This window comes from Mesocricetus auratus, unplaced genomic scaffold (genome assembly GCF_017639785.1).
Source record: "Mesocricetus auratus isolate SY011 unplaced genomic scaffold, BCM_Maur_2.0 Super-Scaffold_6730, whole genome shotgun sequence".
Lineage (NCBI taxonomy): Eukaryota > Metazoa > Chordata > Mammalia > Rodentia > Cricetidae > Mesocricetus > Mesocricetus auratus.
The window spans coordinates 98,947,869-98,966,842 of record NW_024429184.1 but is presented as its reverse complement, the minus strand read 5'-3'; the positions used below and the strand labels follow the sequence as shown (position 1 = coordinate 98,966,842).

Sequence of the window (18,974 nt, the reverse complement as noted above, 5' to 3'; positions counted from 1 at the left end):
CTTCCAACCTCTCTCCAGATCCATCCTTTTCCTCGTGAGCCAGTTAGCTACCATGTCCTCACAGCCTTCCTTTCAGGCTCTTGCCAGCAAAAATCTTTCACCAGTCTATGCTCCATCGTACCTTAGCAGGTACTGGTCTACTCTCTCCCCTCTAGACTGTAAGTTATTTCAGAACAGGATTTGTGTAGGCCTCTCTTTCTCTACAAGCTCCATATAGTTTATATATAATAGCTGTATTTTATTTGTCTGTTTATCTTTTAAATTAACTTTTAAAGTTAGCATAAAATGTAACGAGATTCATTGGGCATTTTTATACATATATGTCATTATCCTTTGTTGTTATTTATCCTACTTCCCTGTAGGAGCTGTTCTTAAAATAATTGTTGAATAAATGAATGCTTGTCAAGACTGCAGACTTTCCAATATGGTTGTTTCTTTTCTTCTTCTCTTATTTGATTATATTAACTGATGTGATGAAAAATTTCCATCAAGAACATGGAATATGTTCTCGTGGCTTTCTGTTCCCTGGCAATATTGGTCTTTTAACCAATGTTTATGTCAGTAATTACAAGGAGAAAGGGAAGTCCTGGGAAAGAGTTCACTGCAGAGGAAACAAACATGAAAATTCTAGCTATAAATGGAAAATAATCGGTTTTCCAGGAAGGACGTTATGAAAGGCAATAGTCCTCTTGGGCAGTGTTGTTTTCAAGAGAAATCTGTTTTTCAAAGTAACATCTTGGAATTTTTTTAAAGAGCAGAAACTGAACTTGTAGGAACTGTAGGATAATCAAATCGTTGCAAAATCTGGCCAGACTTTTCCTGGAACTTTGTAATCCATTGAATTTCATGAGATTAGACAAGAGAGGTAAAAATGACTACTGCACTGGAAGAGAGGACTGATAGTGACAGATTACAGGAGGGCAGTGGTTTAGCAGAGGACTGTGCCCTGCAGACATTGAGCTGCTCTCACTTCTACCTGCCTGCCAAGTGCATGAAAGCCCAGGGCCAAAGCAAAGCAGGATACTTGATGCAAAGGAAAACGTGGGAGGTATATGAAAACTCAAGGATAGGAGTAGGATTTTCTTTGGGAACATTTCATAGTAATAAAATGAAATGAGCATTTAAGGGTTTAGTGTCAAGTTCAGCTAGAGTCTGAAGTCATCAAAGTGTCCTATACTGATAACTCCCTGAAAGATTTGAATTAGAGCCTTTTCACAGTATAGTATAATAGGTCATAGAGGGACATGCACATAGAGAATGAATCTCAACATATTACTGTACCGTATAAATAGCAGCTGCTAGGTTAAATGCTGTTAAGTTAAAGGACAGAAGTACCTTATATTGTCTTGAGACAGGAATCATTTATATAGGCAAATATTCGTACAGGTTCAAATATGCTTGTGCTTAAAGACAAGCACACGAACTCTATGCAGGCATCACTTGCTTCAAGAAGGGTCATCTACCATTGTCTTTTGAGATAAGGTTTTTCACCAGTCTGAGTTCAAATATTAGACTAGGCTGACTGACCAGCAAGTCATTGGGATTTTTCTGCCTGTGCCTCCGCAGAGCTGGGATAAGTGAGCAATAAGCATTTAGAAAACATTAATTATTCTTTGACAATTCCATATATGTATACAATGTACCTTTATCATACCAAACCCCAACTATTCCTACCAATTCTCCCCTAATCTCCTTACACATGCCTCTATCTCACCTTGATATCTTTTTACCTCCTCATCATTCTTCTAACACTTTACTAAATCTGACTAGTGCTACCTACATGAGCAAGGAAAATCTACTACTAGACACACCCCTGAATAAAAAAGGCTTCCCCTTCTCCAGAAGCCATCAGTTGTAAATAGCTCTTCAGCTAGAGGTGGAGCCTCATGAGACCTGCTATACTTTTGCTAGAATGTAGATTGGCTTAATTTTGTGCAGATCTTGTGCAGGTAACCATAGAAACTATGAGTTTATGAGTGCTATAGCGATACCATGTCTGTAAGACAGCATTTCACAACATTTCCACCCATCCTCCAGCTCCTACATTCTTTCTGGTCGCTCTTCTGTGATATATCCAAAGTCTTGGAATGATTAATATAATGTATGGGTATAAACATAAATGTTTAGAAGGTAGCTTGACAACATTCTGGTTTAGAAAAACAACAGCACTTGATTCTTTCCCCTAGTCTCAAGGATCTATGATTTCCCTATCTATGGGCTTTTGACATATTTACAGTACCAGACATCAATTCTCTCCTATGGATCTCAATTCAAATCAGATAATAGTTGTGTTACTTCCATAACAATCATGCCACTATTGCACCTGTGGGTGCATTCTGCTTGGCAGGTCAGTGTTGGAGTGTGCAGGGTTAACTGCTACATAAGTCCTTGGTCATCTTTATCCTTCAGTGACCTGCATATCACCTTGGGTACAATGAAAACTAGCCAGCATGGAAGAAGTTTTCAGGTCAGTTCCAGCTTGACTTCTCTTTGTACTAAAACCAGAGTATGTTGTGTCTTCAGCAATAGACTCTTACCAACTAATTATGATTGACAGTCAAAAGCAACAGCAATAGCCTATGTTGTTTTGAGAACCTCTGGGGCCTCATTGATCAAAAGATCATAGGAGATATCCCACACCTGGTATTTTCACTTAATAATCTTTGTCTTCTGGGATAAACATCATGTACCCATGAAGGGTTCTACTGTTAAAACTCCTTTCTATTTATTTTTATTTAAATAAGAAACAAGCTTGCTTCACATGTCAATGCCAGCTCCCTCTCTTTCCCCTTCACCCTTGCCCCTCCATCAGTCCCCCAGGCCCCACCCAACCCCCGCACCTTTCCCCATGGAGGGTAAGGCCCTTCATGGGGGATCCGCAAAGTTTGTCATTTCATCTAGGTAAGGGTCTAGGCCCTCCCGCATGTGTCCAGACTGAGAGAGCATCCCTCCATGTGCAATGGGCTCTCAAAATTCATTCGTATGCCATGGTAAATATTGATCTACTACCCAAAGCCCCAAAGATTGCTGAGGCCTTCTCACTGATACCCACAGTCAGGGGTTCTGGATTAGTCCCATGTTGGCCTCTTAGCCATCAGTCTGGGGTCCAAGAGCTCCCCATTGTCAGGTCAGCTGTCTCTGTGGGTTTCACCAGTGCAGTCTTGACCACTTTGCTCATCACTCCTCCCTCTTTGTCACTGGGTTCCAGTTCAGTTCAGTGTTTAGCTGTGGGTGTCTGCCTCTGCTTCCATCAGTCACTGGATGAAGGTTTGACAGTGGGATTGTATGCTGGCACTCCCCTGATCCATTTCTAAAATCCATATATGAGTGAGTACATACCATGTTTCTCTTTTTGTGACTGGGTTACCTCACTCAGGATGGTTTCTTCTAGTGCCATCCATTTGCCTGCAAATTTCAAGATTCCATTTTTTTTCTGCTGAGTAATACTCCATTGTGTAAATGTACCATATTTTCTCTATCTACTCTTCAGAAAACTCCTTTTTAAAAATTACATTTAAAATTTTCTTGCAAAGTAGCAGGTTTCTGTAAGACTTTCTCATAAATCCTTAGTTTTGGTTAGTCCACCTCCTCCTTTTCCTTATTTCTTCTTCTAGCCTGATTAAGCCTTTAAACTCCACTATTTCCCCCAAATTTCACATCATGTGTGTGCTTAATATCCCTTCTCCCTGAAGGCCTTTCCCATTACTTTAAATCCTGGACCCTTTCTAGCTTCCTGACTTCCATAGACACTCCAAATTAAATATACATATAAATGTGAGCCTTTGAAGCCAAGATGTGGTGTTTGTCTTTCTGGGCCCTCACCAGGCATGTTTTTCCAGATAGGTTCTCTTTCTGTTGTGATAAAAACCATGACCAAAGCAACTTTGGGAAGAAAGGGCTTATTTGGCTTACAGGTTATAGTCCATCATCCAGGGAATCCAGGGCAGGAACTCAGAGGGAGGAACTGAAGCAGAGACCACAGAAGAATGCTGTTTAATCGGCTTGCTCAGCCTGGATTTAAAAAATAAAACCCAGGGCTACATATCCAGGGGTGGCACCATCCACAGTGAGCTGGGCCCTCCCACATCAATCATCATTCAAGAAAATGCACCACAAATTTGCCCACAAGCCAATATAGTGGGGGTATTTCTCAATTGAGTTTAGCTGGTGTCATGTTGACTTAGCACAGTGTGCATGTACATGAACATGTTTGAATGTCCCCTTAAGATTCATACTGGGTAATGTCTAATTCCTTCATTAAAAAGAACCAACAGATTACTACTCCAACCTTTCAGCTTGGCTTTCAGTAATAGCTGTAAGCTGGTGCAATGTGCTATTCTGTCAAATCATAATTGTTATTAATAAAATATTTGTGTACTGTTTAGTCTAGATCTATACCACATAGAGAGCAGCACATCAAGATGGTTAATTGTTCTGATGTCCATTAATATGAATATCATAAACTTGAACTACTCAGAATTTCACAGGTTCATCCTCTATCATGGGATGTGTTTTGTTTGTTTTCCTGTGGGTGACCCTTTGGAGGAGCACAGCACAGCTTTTCTCATGAGAAGACTCACTGAGGGAATGTAGTTGGGGGACAGCCTTGAATGGCTACAGATCTACACCTCTGCTAAGGTGACATTTCTTTTCCCTGGGCTGTTTCCGTCAATGACTGAATGTAGGTGAGTTAACCAGGACAGCTGACTTCTCTCATCGTCAGTCATGGCATGGGGTGTCCACACTGGCTTGCTTCAGAAATTCTCAGGACTGCATTGCGGTCTGAAGCTTTTCCTTCCCAACTTCCTTCTTCACAGATGTTGCACGTGTAGTGCTGGCTCTCAGATGCTGCACGTGTATTTATTGCTCTCAGATATTACATGCATATTGCCAACTGAAGGTCTCTTTGCCTCTGTGCTCCTTGACACCTTATCCTTCATTGGCAAGTTCCCCAATAAATATCTCCAGCATTTAATCCTGTCTTGGTGTCTGATTCTCAGAAAGTCTGAATTTTTGCAAGAGGTTCCAGCAGCAGCAGTCCAGGAAAACATTCATGAGAAGGGATCCAGGGACTGGCTCACTTATTGCCTTCTTGACAAGAAGAATTACATCCTGAAAGGAATATGGGATGCGAATGCTCTGCGGCCCAACTGACAAAGAATTTACCTGTGATGACAAGTGGGAAATGTCTAGGTGGAGAATAACGTCTTTATCAGTGTGATGATTCAGGTGTTTGTAAGCTAGAGGAATAATATCTATAAAAGTTACAAGGTTGTCTGGCTATTACTAGATTGGTTGTATTAATGCTTCTGGGGGGTGGGATGAGGAATACTTCAATAAAAACAGCAACAACAAAATATCAACACTCAACAACCAGTGAAAAACTTTTGAGAGACAGAAGCCCTCAGTACCCAATGGAGAGGTCCTCATCCTGCCCTCGGTACTGGTTGGAGAGTTCCTCATCCTGCCCTCAGTACCCAATGGAGAGATTCTCATCCTGCCTTCAGTACTGGATGGAGAGTTTTTCATCCGGCCCTCAACACTGGTTGGAGATGTCCTCATCCTGCCCTCAGTACCCAATAGAGAGGCTTTCATTCTCTGTAGTTGGAGGTAAGACACAGATGGGAAGCAGCCTCAGTATAATAGGATTTCAGAGTTTGGGATACAACTAAGTGCTTAGCAAAGGTAAGGCATGTTACAGTGCTTCCACTGACCAGGATTTGTGGGGACCCAGAGATTTGGGATAGAATTGTATCTGTGGATGTTCCTGAGTACTTTGTCTCTGTTGGAATCTTCACAGTGAAGAAAATGTGGGAATACATCTATGACCATGTGGTCCACCAGTCATATCACAAACTACTTCCTCTAAAATAATTTTGTTTTATGCAGTCAAAAGTTGAAGACTGCCTGAAGTTCTGGATTAGAAATTGTAATGTAAAATAAATCAGAGACTTTATATGGCACTAGGTTTCCAGGGAAGCAACCTGGAGTCAATGTCCCCACCGGCCATCTTTCTCAATGACCAACTGGGGAAGCCCTGCTTCCCATATTCATGACTATAGACTTGCAAGGTTGGAGTCCTTGTCCTCAAAAGTGTATTCTTGCCAGAGGATACAGTAAGGATACGAATAAACTATCTTATTATTGCTCATGACACTTTGAAGCCTCTGTGTTTAGAAAGTAGGCAGAGAACTCTGGAGATTCCCCCATGGAGGGCCTTACCCTCCCTGGGGAATGGAGTGGGGATTGGGTAGGGGGCTGGTGGGGTTGGTGGGGGAGTGGATGAGGAGGGGAGGGAGATGGGACTGACATGTGAAACAAACTTGTTTCTAATTTAAATATAAAAAAAGAAAGTAGGCAGAAAAGAAGTCATCATCTTGGCAGGGACAGTCGTCCCTCATCTTCAGATGACTGCTTGGATGCAGTGAGGGAAAGAAGGAATACCTGTAAAACCAAGTTTACTTTGGTTCCTCTTCACATTTATTGTTTAATTATGACCGTAAGCAGATACCCACAGCAACTGTGACTGACAAGAGTGTGGTTACCAGCAGCTCAGATGCCTCTAAGAAAGCTTGGCTTATATAATCAGGAGAGCCACCAAGACCAGCCCACGTGCTAGCTGAAAGAGGAAGGTTAGAGAAAGAGTGGAGGACGGGCATGATGGGAGTAGCTGTAGCTTCAAGTTCAAATGCAGCCACACAACTGTAGTTCTTCCTGTTGCCTGCCTACTCCTATGTTCTCACTTCACACCCTCAGAGAAAAAGTCCAATGGACCATGGAAGGACCAGCTCAGCATAAAGAGCTGTCACCGAGCTCTATTTCTGTCTGCACTGTTTGTTGTCACAGTTTTATGTCTGTATCATAGTTGCTATCATCTGTCAACATTTTCTCAGAGTTCTTATATATGCTTTAGCTATTTTTACTTCCCCTATAACTTTTATAAATGTTGAAACATGTAAAATGTTCAGAAGCGTGTACAATTATCAGGATACTTAACTGTAGTTCCTTAAATTCAAGAGGTGTTTTGTGTAACCGTACACATTAAAGGAAGTATGAATCCCAGTCTCAGAAGATAAAGTACATAATCAAAAAGCTGATATCATTCTTAAAAATAGTCACTACCCATCTCTTTCTGTCAGTATTGACAAGTAAATGGGTAGGTGTACAATGTCATCAGGTAAGAGAAGTGGTTCCCAACCTGGGGACGTCACACATCAGATATCCTACATATCAGATATTTACATTGTGATTCATGACAGTAGCAGAACTTCCATTATGAAATAGCAATGAAATAATTCTATGGCTGGTGTCACCATAACACGAGGAACTGTATTAAAGAGTTGCAGCATTAGGAAGGCTGAGAACCACTGAGTTAGAGTACACAAAACTGGAACCAGCTGGAACTTGATGGTGTTTGTTACAAAGGGTTGACAATTTATATATATATAGGTTTCTCAAAGTTGGTTTTTAAAAAATGAATCATTTGAGATGCACTGAAAACTCTGAGTTAATTAAGGCAAGCATCATTTTTATCCTGCCAAATATTGAAGCTCAAATAAACTTGGCAATTTGTCTAAATCACAAACTACAAATGTTAGCTAGAGTTGGTTTTTGAACCCTGGGTCCTCTGACCTCAAAATCTATTCCTTTCCCAATAATGTAAATATCTTCCTTCCCATGGCTAATATTGGTTGTCAATTTGACCACATCTGGTATTAACTAAAACTCAAGCATCTGCGCATGACTGAGGAATTTTCTTGACTGGATTATTTGATGTGGGAAGACCCATCCTAAATCAGGGCTACAACTTCTTGTGGCAGCCCCCTTAAAGGATATAGAAGAAGGAAGCATTTGATATTTGCCTGCTTGCCCTCACTTTCAGTGGCAAATTCATCTATCCTGTTGCTAGGTATTCCTTTTCTGGTATTAGAACTTTCTTCTTCAGGATTCCAGTGTAGGCTGAAGACGAGCTGAGAGACGCAGTCTGGTAGACTGATCAACTACTGGATTCATAGCATTTCCTCCTAGAGACAGACATTGTTAGACTGGCTAGGCCACAGTAATACGTAATAAGCCACTCTAATAAATGCCCTTTTAATATGTCTTCCATCAGTTCTGTTCCTTTATAGAACCGCAAATAAGACATGCATCCTCAGAGTCAGGTCCATGGTGTTTTTCAGGTAAAACATATAGCAAGGTCAGAAGAAGAAAGGCCAGTTCTTGTATTTCTAGTTGTCAGTGATTGTCCATTCAATGAGAAAATTGCAGCAAGCTTGTGACCTTTCCCAGGATAAGAAACCTACATTAGAGACCCCATCATGCTGGTGTTTCCTACTTCAAAATATCCTTAATTATCTAAAAGATAAAAAATATGGAACATAGAAAGAAGCAAACAGCATTAATTTTCAAATCAACATTCCAATGGAAAAAGAATGATTTCTCTATACCTCTGGGCTTATACTCTGTGATATGCAGCGGACCAGTGCTCAGACTCATGCTGTTTTTCTGAAGCCCCTTTATTTATTTTTCATTAATCTGTCTCCCTTGTGTGCCTGGAACTCAGTAATCTGCTCATCTCTAGCATGATCTATACTATAATCCATCGTTTCTCTCTTCATGCATTTTAATGAAGCAATTTTTGCCTCCTTTACATAGCGGCTGTCCTGATTTCAAACTACAACATAACCATTTATTGTCACATCACTGAAAGCAAATCTTTAAAAGGAATATGTCAGAACAGGATAGATACAGATTTTTCACTCTTTTAATTGTTTCTTTTTTAAGAAGAGGCCTTTGTGAACTCAGTAGCATTTTTATCATTTAATTTTCAGTAGCTGCTCAGGCTTGGAAATAGATATCCCTGAGACACCAACCCAAGTGGGATAAATGCTGGCAGCCAGAGTCCTTTGTCCCCTCCAGGTCTCATCTGTTGACAGGATGCTTTGAATTGTTGTACTCCCTGAACTGCTCTTGCAGGTCCGTTATGTCGACAAAGAGCAATAGAACAGCTGTGCGGGAAGTGGCTGCTCACTGCTGCCGCGTTGTGTCTGGCATTGTCTCCCCCCTGTGTTTTCTTGGTCATTGTCCTGCACTTGGGCTGATTGCCCCATTCTGCTTACTAGTCGTTCCCCGTCCAGGTCTGTGTTTACCTGACTGCTTTCTGGCTGTTGCCCTCTGTGTGACATCCAACTCACCACTGTGCTCTTTTTCCAGGTATCCTAGACAATGTCCTCCTGGCTATTCTTGGGAACCCGGTCATTTTGGTGTGTTCCTGATTTCACATCCTGCTGTTCCCTGCACCTCTGTTGGACTTTTTAATCCTTGCCAACCTTGTGGTAGATTTATTTTCATTCATTTATTAATTCTTTCAATGACCAGCTATTAAACGCCTGTGTATATAGTTGGCAGAAAGAAAAATAAGATAAATATTCTTCCCAGTCACAAATCATTGACCAGAGGATGAAAAGACATAAAAGGGAGACAGAGAGGGACTTTGAAAGGCTCTTCCACACATTTGGGGGCCCCCACTAAGAAAAATTTGCAGCAGTATGAAGAGACATTAGACAAGTGTTTTGGAAAGGGTTGCTGCAGAGGTGGCCCTAAGCTTCATTAGCTTCTCTTGTGAGGCTATGTAGTTTTTGAGGAGTGCCAAGTCATGGAATGAAAATGCGAAGAGAATATTATGAAGGCGTGAAGGAAATGCAAGTAAATACCCTTGGTGTCAAGGATGGCTTCCTAGAGGAAGTTGACTCTGATCTGCTTCAAAACCTAGCTTCTGTTTAAGTAGATGAAGGAGATGGGAAAGAAGGTAGCAGTAGGCAGAGTTTTTGAACGTAGAGTTTTATATATGGGCATCAACCACAATAGAAAGGTGTGGGTGCTGCCAGCAGCTGCATTTTGCTGGAAGAGAGGGGTCATAACAGAAAGGAGAGGTGATATTGGAGACAGAAATGGAGGTCAAACCACTGGGAAGTTTGGTGCCACAATGTAAAGAGTAGATTTCATCTTGGATAAGTCACCTTGGTGGAAAATATGCTTGTGTGGATTTCAGTTAGGAGCTGCAGCAGTCAGAGAAGCAGGAGATGACAAGTTATGAACTAAAGACATTACAGCAGGAAAGAATGAAGATTAAATATAGGGTTGAGGAAGACTGGAGAGTAAACTCCTAGCTTTTTACCTTGGGTATCAAAGAAACATCACATGCAGAATAGATGGGAGAGGGGGCTGATCTGGGGGGGAGATTGTATGTTTAGTTTTAAGAAAACTTGGCATCCAAGCCTGAAGTTAGGGAAGAGTCTAACAGGAAGTAAACATTGGGAAAACATGGGCACCTAGGGGATAGGTGGAAGCAAGAGGAAGAACCAGATAACCCAGGGAGGTGTGAAGAAAAGTACAGAAAACCAGAAAAGGAGCTCTGGAAGGTGTCAGAACAAATCACAAAAGAGAGAGTGAGGGAGCTGCAGAGTCTGGTACCAACACACAGAGATGTTTAGCATGCTGAAGGCTGAGTCCTGCAATAAAAAAATGAAACCTGTTCCTTGGGGTTTTCAGCAAGATGCAAGTGGACACCAGCATGAGAACACGGGGGAAAGCAGTGATGAGAACAACTCCAACGGTTGTATGGAGAGTTTTAAATGATGGAGGTCTGAAAGCAGTGAGCATTAGCTATAGTGATTAGAATCTACAACAGTGGTTCTCAACCTTCCTAATGCTGTGACCCTTTAGTACAGTTCCTCATGCTGTGGTGACCCTCAACCGTAATTTCATTGCTGCTTCATAACTGCAATTTTGCTACTGTTATGAATCATATTGTAAATATCTGTGTTTTCTATTGGTCTTGGTTGACCCCTGTGAAAGCGTTGTTTTACTCCCAAAGGGGTTGAGAACCACAGGTTGAGAACTACTGATCTAGATGATATTATTTTAAATATGGGGCATAATTAAGCATTTTTATAATCTAAGAGGTTAAATGTTCAGAATATGGGATAGGAAATGGGTTGGGATATGATATGGTTTGGGTCTTAAATGTGCCCCAAGGCTCATATATTAAAGATTACTAGCTTGTAGTGCTTTTGGTGAAGCTTCAGGAGATGAAGAGTAGAACTCTACCCAAGTGAGATGAGTGCAGGTGACACTGAACTTGAACACCTGAAACAATGAGTCTTTTAAAAAATGTAACTTACGTTGTATTTATTTATTTTGCCTGTCTCTCTGTGCAGGAGGCTGCCTGCACCATGGCAGATGTGCATACCTGTCACAGGACAGTTTGTGCAGTTGGTTCTCTCTCTCCATCACGTGGACTCCAAGGATCAAACTCTGTCACCAGGCTTGGAGGCAAGCACTCTTACCCAATGAAGGATTTTGCTGACTCACATTTCTCCTTTTGATTGAGTTGTCACAGCTATGAGGAAGCTGTCCCATGCATGTGGGCTCCCATCATTTCCTAACCTCCAGGCTCTTCTGTTCCTTCTGGGGCATTACATCTGTCTTTCTAGAAGTTAGCTGGTGCAAACCTGAATGCGTAGGATTTTGATCTTGATGTTTTCTGTCATCTCTGAAGTCCAGTGATTCATATATTGATGGGCCAGTGAGACACAAATGTCTTGTTCGCCAAACAAAACGTCGAGTGGTGTGTTGACTTGGGCTTCATGGAAAGAGACTGAGGAAAGGACCAAAGGTGGCAGCAGAATGGATTTGCCCATTCCTCCCAGTTCCCAGGCTTCCTATATGATTCTCATCCTCTTTCTGACTTTCCCTGACAGGGAGCTGTCAGCTTCAAAGGGAATAGAATTATTTGTGAGTAGAGAAAGATCAGAAAGTGTCAGTTTGCCCTGGCTTCTGGAACCCATGATTTAGGATATTATTAAAACCATCGAATCTATTCTAGAGGCAAGAAGATCAAGAGTTATGTCCAGAGCCTGCCTCAAAGCTATACAGCCAGGATTCCTGTTTGTTAGCAGTTGAGGGCAGAGGAGGTGGGCCCTGACAGTAAATGTGAAGATGCTTTTTAGTCCAGAACATGTTCTGCGGATGCCAGCTATTACCATCCTTCCTGAAAAGCCGTTTGCAGGAGTGTTTGCCCGAAGCCCTCTTAGTGCACAAATGAAGCAGCAGTAGCTCAGAGGTGATTCATTTCAGAGCATGTGCCTTATTACAGCAGGGAAAAGCGACCCACATTATCTGCTCAGTGCCCACTTGACAGTATTGGTGGGATAAAAATCACCCACCATCTCTCCTGCACTGCATCGGTATGTGCTGAAGTGATCTGTCCCTGAGCTGCCACAAAACAAAATGCAAAACGATTTGCCACTGAGCCTTCCTGACTGCTTCGTGAGTGACAGACATCCCTTGTATTATCGTTAAATGGACTTTCACCTGTTTCAAAGTGAATGAGAAAAGTATTGCACTGCACAATTGTAATCAGGCACCAATGAGTTGTATACAAGTAAAAAAATAGGAAAATTGGGATTCATGATGGGTAACATATATCATTTGCGCTTAGAGGCACACCAAAATTAAATTAAAACACACACACACACACGCACGTACACACGCACATGAATGTGTGTTATATTGTCCAAATATATCTGTCAGGCATGTGATTGCCTGTAGTGTGCCATGGCATAAATATGTCTTGTTTTCAGGTAGTCTGTAATCTGTGATAGATCATGCAGATAAAGGCACAATAAATATTGAAAAATAATAACTACAAAAGACAAGAATACTAGGAATTTTTGGAAAGAATATAAACAGTGATAGAATGTCTATCTGGAAAGATTATTGCACAAGGAATTTTTGGCACGGCAGCTCACATATCATGTGAGAACAAAATAAATAGGGACAGTCCTAAAACAGCAAAGAGTTTGCAGTGAATTTTGGGCGTTCAGAGGTGGATGCAACTGTCCCTTAGTGCCCCTTATTTGCACACTCCCCTTTCCATGGCTGCAAGGTTGTGTTAGACATATACTTACCCATTCTATTTTGGTAAAAACCAAATCTCTATACATTTTAACATGGTCAGTTTGCATCACTGCTTCTTTCCAGACCAACTTCCTGGGCCACACTTCTTCATGTAACAGCTGGAGATGCCGCTGGGATTTAAGCAAGGTGAATTTAGGATGCTTTTCACTTGCACTTAGTGGGATATAGCTATGTGGGTTACAGTCACCTCCATATGGTGTAGGAATGACTTGCACTCACATTCCTGCCGTCCACCTTTGCAGGACGGTGTGGTTCTCGTGGTCACACAGTGAAATGAACGCTGTCCCACAGTACCCGATACTGGAAGACTGTGGGTGGTGTAAGAGAAGCAGGTTTGGAATGCACAAGAGTAGAAGTTACTCTAGGACATTCTTTTGGTTATCCGGCATGTAATGCTTTTTGCTTTTAAAATTTGTGATAAAATAGACACAACATAAAGCCTCCATTGTGATTAGCTATTATTACCACAGTGCTTGGTGGCATTAAATACACGTCCATTGTTGGGCCACCATTACCATCATCTGCAGTTGAAAGTCTGTACCCAATAAACAATAATTCCCATTTTTTAAGGCTCCAGCAATCAACATTCCACTTTCTGTTTCTACAAATTTGACTATTCAAAATAATATAAAATATAAAAATTGACTATTCCAGGAACTTTATTGTATAAATAGAATCACGCCATATTTGTCTTTTGTGATGGGCATATTTCATTTGTCATGATGTCCTCGGGGCTCATCCATATTGCCACCTGTCAGGACAGCCTTCTCCCTTTAAGTTTGGATTTCTTCCATTGTCTACATGAGTTGCACTTTGTTTTGGTGATAATCTATTTAAGGACACTTGGGTTGCGTCTATCTTTCAGATGTTGAAAAGAAAATGCTGAAATGAACACAGTATCTCTTGGAGTCTCTCCTACTTTCAAAGTTTCAAGTACACCTGATGTGTAAAATTTTAAGAGAATGATTAGATTGTCATTGATGCCTAGTTAAAATGGAAATTCTCATATAATACAAATACTTTTTTATGAGATGAGTTGTGGTGGTGCACGCCTTTAGTCCCAGCACTCGGGAGGCAGAGGCAGGTGGATCTTTGAGTTTGAAATCAGCCTGGTTTACCTTGCCTCAAAAGATACTCTTTATGATGTAGCAGTGCGGTCAGAAATATAACACATACACAGCGTTTTAATTTGTATGTTGGGTAGGTTTTGTCAACTTGGCATAAGCTATAGGTAGCTGGGATAAGGAGTGTCTCACTGAGAGCATGTCTCTATCAGATGGCCTGCAGCCATCTCGGTAGGACGTTTTCTTGATTAATGATTTATGTGGGAGAGAGGGCCCAGCTTAGTGGAGGCAATGCTAACATTGGGCAGGCATTTCTGGATGGTATAAGGAAGCAGGGTGACCAAACCATTGAGGGAAAGCCAGTGTGTAATGTTTCTGCATGGCCTCTGCTTCAGTTCTTGCCCCTAGGTTCCTGCCTTGAGTTTGTGCCCTGTCTTCCCTTCACGGTGGGCTATAAGCTATAAGATGAAATAAACCTTTCTTCCTCAAGTTGCCTTTGGCCTTCTATTCACCATCGCAATAGAAAGCAAACTTAAGACAATATGTTTAATGCAAATTTGCACCAAGTAGAATCTGTCTGAATGTGTATGCTTGCAGCACAATTCTGTTCCAGCATTACAAAAAGTGATAATTTCCAATTGTGGGCTAACATTTTATATATTACAGCTATTCAAAATGTTTTGATTAATCACCATTGAAGAAAGATTACTTATGTTTCTGTTTTCTCTAGAAAGATACGAAATCATTCATATGGAGAGGCCATTAGACAATCTGATACAAGTCTGGGAAAAGGAATGACAGAGATATCAGGTGGCTAATGAATAAAACTTTTTATTATTTTTCTGTTGTGTTTGGCTGTGGTCTTCATCAACTTAAAAATGTGTCTTTAACTGCTAAATATATAACCATAATCTTACCTAGTTTTGTTTGTTTAATGTAGACAATATCAATTTTGCAGTCTTGGCTGGCCTAGAACTCACTGGGTAGAGCAACTTGGCATTGAAAGTATAGAGATCCACTACTTCTGCTTCCTCAGTGCCTGGATAGGGGCACACAGCACCATGCCAGGCCTTCACTTGCCATTTAAAAAATATTTAAAGTTAACATACAAAGGAACGGGTTTCTTTTTAGCGTTTTGCCGAAGATGTGTACTTATACTTTGTTCTCATTTGTCCTGCTGGGCTCTTGCATCCCTCTTGCTGGGTATTTCATCTCAGATAGCCCTCTTCTGCTTTCAGGTCATGTGCATTCCAGTGCTCTTTCCTTCCCAACCCTCCCTCACTTAACCTCTCTTCTTCTAGTGTTATGACCTGCAGAACCACCCACCCACACACACACACACACACACACACACACACACACACACACACACACACACACACTTAATCTCTGAATTTTTCTCTCTGGATCTGATTTAACTTGTTTAATGTAAAGATTTCCCTTTCCAACCACTTTCCTGAAGCTGTCACAATTTTGTTTTTCTTTAGGACAATAAAATTCTGTTGTGTATATGTGTCGCATTCCCTTTATCCATTTATGCGATGATGGGCATCTAGGCTGGTTCCATTCCCTAGGTGTTGCATATAGTGCAGCAATGTACACTGATGTGTAAATTTCTCTGTGGTTTGTTGACCTAAGACTCCTCTGGTCTGAAACCAAGAATGGCATAGCTGGGCTGTTTTCTTACTAGGCATCCAAGAAACCCCCACACTAAATTCTGTATTGGACAAGCCGGTTTCCATTCCCAACCAGCAGTGTGTAAAGGATTCTCTGTCCCACGGCCCTTCCAGCATTTGTTATCTTGTTCTTTTGACTCGGCCATTCTGATTGGAGGATGATGGAATCCAAGGCAGCTTTGCCGTTTCCCTCATGGCAAAGGATAGTGAACAGTTTAAAAATAATTGAGTGGCCATTTGTGTTTATTCTTGTGAACCAAATTTATTAACCTATTTATGATTCATTGTTTTGGTGTTTGATTTTTGCATTTCTTTGTTTGTTATAGGGCCAGAAAGTTGATTTAGCTTGCTGCCAAGCCTGATGACCTGAATTAGATCACTGAACACACATCATGGAGGAAGAAACTGATTCCCACAAGTTACTCTCTGACCTCTACTCAGTAAGCAAATAAATGTCATTTTAAAATCATTATGTAGTCTATATATTTATTTTTATTTTATTATTTTAATTTTAAATAGCTTGCTTCACATGTCAATCCCAGTTGGAATTCAATGAGAATGAAGACACAACATATCTAAACTTATGGGACACTCTGAAAGCAGTGCTGCGAGGAAAGTTCATAGCACTAAGTGCCCACATGAAGAAACTAGAGAACAGTCACACTAGAAAATTAATAGCACAGCTGAATGCTCTAGAACAAAAAGAAGCAAACTCACCCAGGAGGAGCAGACGCCAGGAAATAATCAAACTGAGGGCTGAAATCAATCAAATAGAAACCAGGAAAACACCGAGAAGAATCAATGAGACAAAGAGTTGGTTCTTTGAGAAAATCAACAAAATAGACAAACCTCTGTCCAAACTAACCAAAAGACAGAGAAAGAGCATACTAATTAATAAAATCAGAAATGAAAAGGGGGACATAACAACGGACACTGAGGAAATCCAGAGAATTATTTAAATTAAATTCAAAAATTTAAAGGAAATGGGCAATTTCCTGGATAGATATCACTTGCCAAAACTAAATCAAGAACAGATAAACAATCAAAACAGACCTATAACCCTTAATGAAATAGAAGCAGTCATTAAAAGTCTCCCAACCAAAAAAAACAAAAACAAAAACAAAAAAAACAAAGCCCAGGCCCAGATGGCTTCAGTGCAGAATTCTACCAGAAATTCAAAGAAGAGCTAATTCCAATACTCCTCAAAGTATTCCACACAATAGAAGCAGGAGGCTCACTGCCAAACTCTTTTTACGAGGCTACAATTACCTTGATACCCAAGCCACACAAAGACACAACTAAGAGAACTGTAGTCTAAATATTAACCCCTGTCTAATGCAGTCAGCAAAGATATGCTTTTTCTTTCTCTAGGCCACCTGTTTGCTCTGGTGATTGTTTCTTTTGTTGTGCAGAAACTTCTTAATTTTATATAATCCTATTCTCTAATTCTTTGAATTATTTTCTGTCCTGTCGGAGTCCTTTTTAGAAAGTTCCTGCTAATGCCCACATCTTGAAGTATTTTCCCTTAGCAGTTTCACAGTTTCAGGTTTTATATTAAGGTCTTTGATCCATTTTGACTTGAATTTTGTGCTAGGTGAGAGATACAGATCTAGTTTCATTCTTCTACATGTACACACACCGTTTCCCCAGAACTGTTTGTTGAAGAGTCTGTCTCTCATTGAATGTGTGATTTTGATACCTTTTGGGGAAAAAGGCAGCTGAAGCTGTGTGGATTTATTTCTGAGTTTCTTTTTAGTGAGACAGGGTTTCTCTGCATTGTTTTGGAGGCTATCGGTCCAGCCCGGCCTCGAACTCACAGAGATCCGCCTGCCTCTGCCTCCCGAGTGCTGGGATTAAAGGTGTGCGCCACCACCGCCCGGCTTATTTCTGAGTTTCTTAGTCTATTCATTTATCTGTCTGCTTTTGCATCAGTGCCATACAGTTGCTTCTTAATATTTTTGTTACTTTTATTCACTCATGTGCATGCATGTACGTGTGCATGTGCATGTCATGTAGGACTTTGGAAATTAGGGCACAACTTGTGAGGAGTTGGTTCTCTTCTCCACCATATGTATCATATGTGTGTAGACATGTATGCATTTCTTCCAGAATTTCCATTTTTGAAATACAAGTTTCAAAATATTCTGTAATGCTCCTTTGGGTATCACTGGATCTGCTGTAATATCCTCTTCTCATCTTCAGTTGTATGAGGTTGGGGACCTTCTCTCTGTTGGCTAATTTTGCTAGAGGTTTTGCTTATCTTTAAAAAATCTTTTTCTTATTTATCCAAAAGCTCTTTTTGATAATTTTATATAGTAGTTTAGTCTCCGTGTCATTACTTTCTGCCCTGATCTTCACTTCTTGCTGCCTATTGCTGTTGGGCTTGGCTTGCTTAGGTTTTCTTAAGACCTTGGGTTTCATATTTGTATGTTCTCTGATTTTTTGTTTTAATTTAAGCATTCACAGCAATAAGTTTCTTGGTATAACTGCCTTAAATCTTCAATCAAGGTTCTGGTAAGCTCTGTTTTCATTTTCATTTAATACCAGGAAGTTCTAAGTTTCCTCTCTGATTTCAATGATCCATTAGTTATTCAAGAAGTACATTGTTTAGTCTCCAGGTATTTGTATACTTTTTATAGTTTTTCTTGCTGTTTACTTCTAGTTTTATTGTACTATGAATTGATAAGAGAGTTTACTTCATTTCTTTTGTATTTTGTAAGCTTTGACTTGTGGCCTAAGATGTGGTCTATTTAGAGAAAGTTCCACAATTGCTAAAAAATATGTATTCTGTTTCTGTTACATGGAATATTCTTTAGATAATCTGTTAAATCATTTGATCTGATACAGTTTAACTCTGAGGGTCTTTGGTAGTTTTTAGTTTGGATGATTTATCTAAAGATAACAGTGGGGCACCATAGTTACTTGATTATTATGTTAGGATTCATATGCATTTTTATGCCCATTAGTGTTTGTCTTATGAAATTAGAACCTCTAGTACTTGCGGTATAATTTATAATTATTGTATCTTCTTGATAAATTGCTTCTTTTAGTCATACGTAGCAGCAGATTTCTTTATTCTAGCTTTGATTTTACTTTATCATCAGTACGTAGGGCTGAGATCTGTATAGGGAGATGATCTGTCTTCCTGCTTTCAAGACTGCCTAAGTGTTAGGCAGTGACTGACTGTCACTGTGCTGGAATGACACAGTTGTTAGTGTCAAGTAAACCACTGGAGTTTCAGAGTTCAAGACTC

At 40.4% G+C, this 18,974-nt stretch overlaps 2 long non-coding RNA genes across 3 annotated transcripts in view; both read left to right on the top strand.

The window, feature by feature from the left end:
* Window positions 1–11,336, top strand: part of LOC121138861 — an 87,504-nt gene extending 76,168 nt beyond the window's left edge. For both annotated transcript variants that reach the window (XR_005875735.1, XR_005875734.1), the window contains 2 exons: window positions 9,214–9,335; window positions 11,220–11,336. This is a non-coding gene — a long non-coding RNA (uncharacterized LOC121138861). The remainder of the gene's footprint in view (window positions 1–9,213; window positions 9,336–11,219) is intronic.
* A 1,706-nt stretch (window positions 11,337–13,042) lies between these two features.
* Window positions 13,043–16,190, top strand: LOC121138863. Its single transcript, XR_005875737.1, has 3 exons — window positions 13,043–13,107; window positions 14,776–14,855; window positions 16,048–16,190. It is a non-coding gene; the product is annotated as an uncharacterized LOC121138863 (long non-coding RNA).
* Window positions 16,191–18,974: the final 2,784 nt, after the last annotated feature.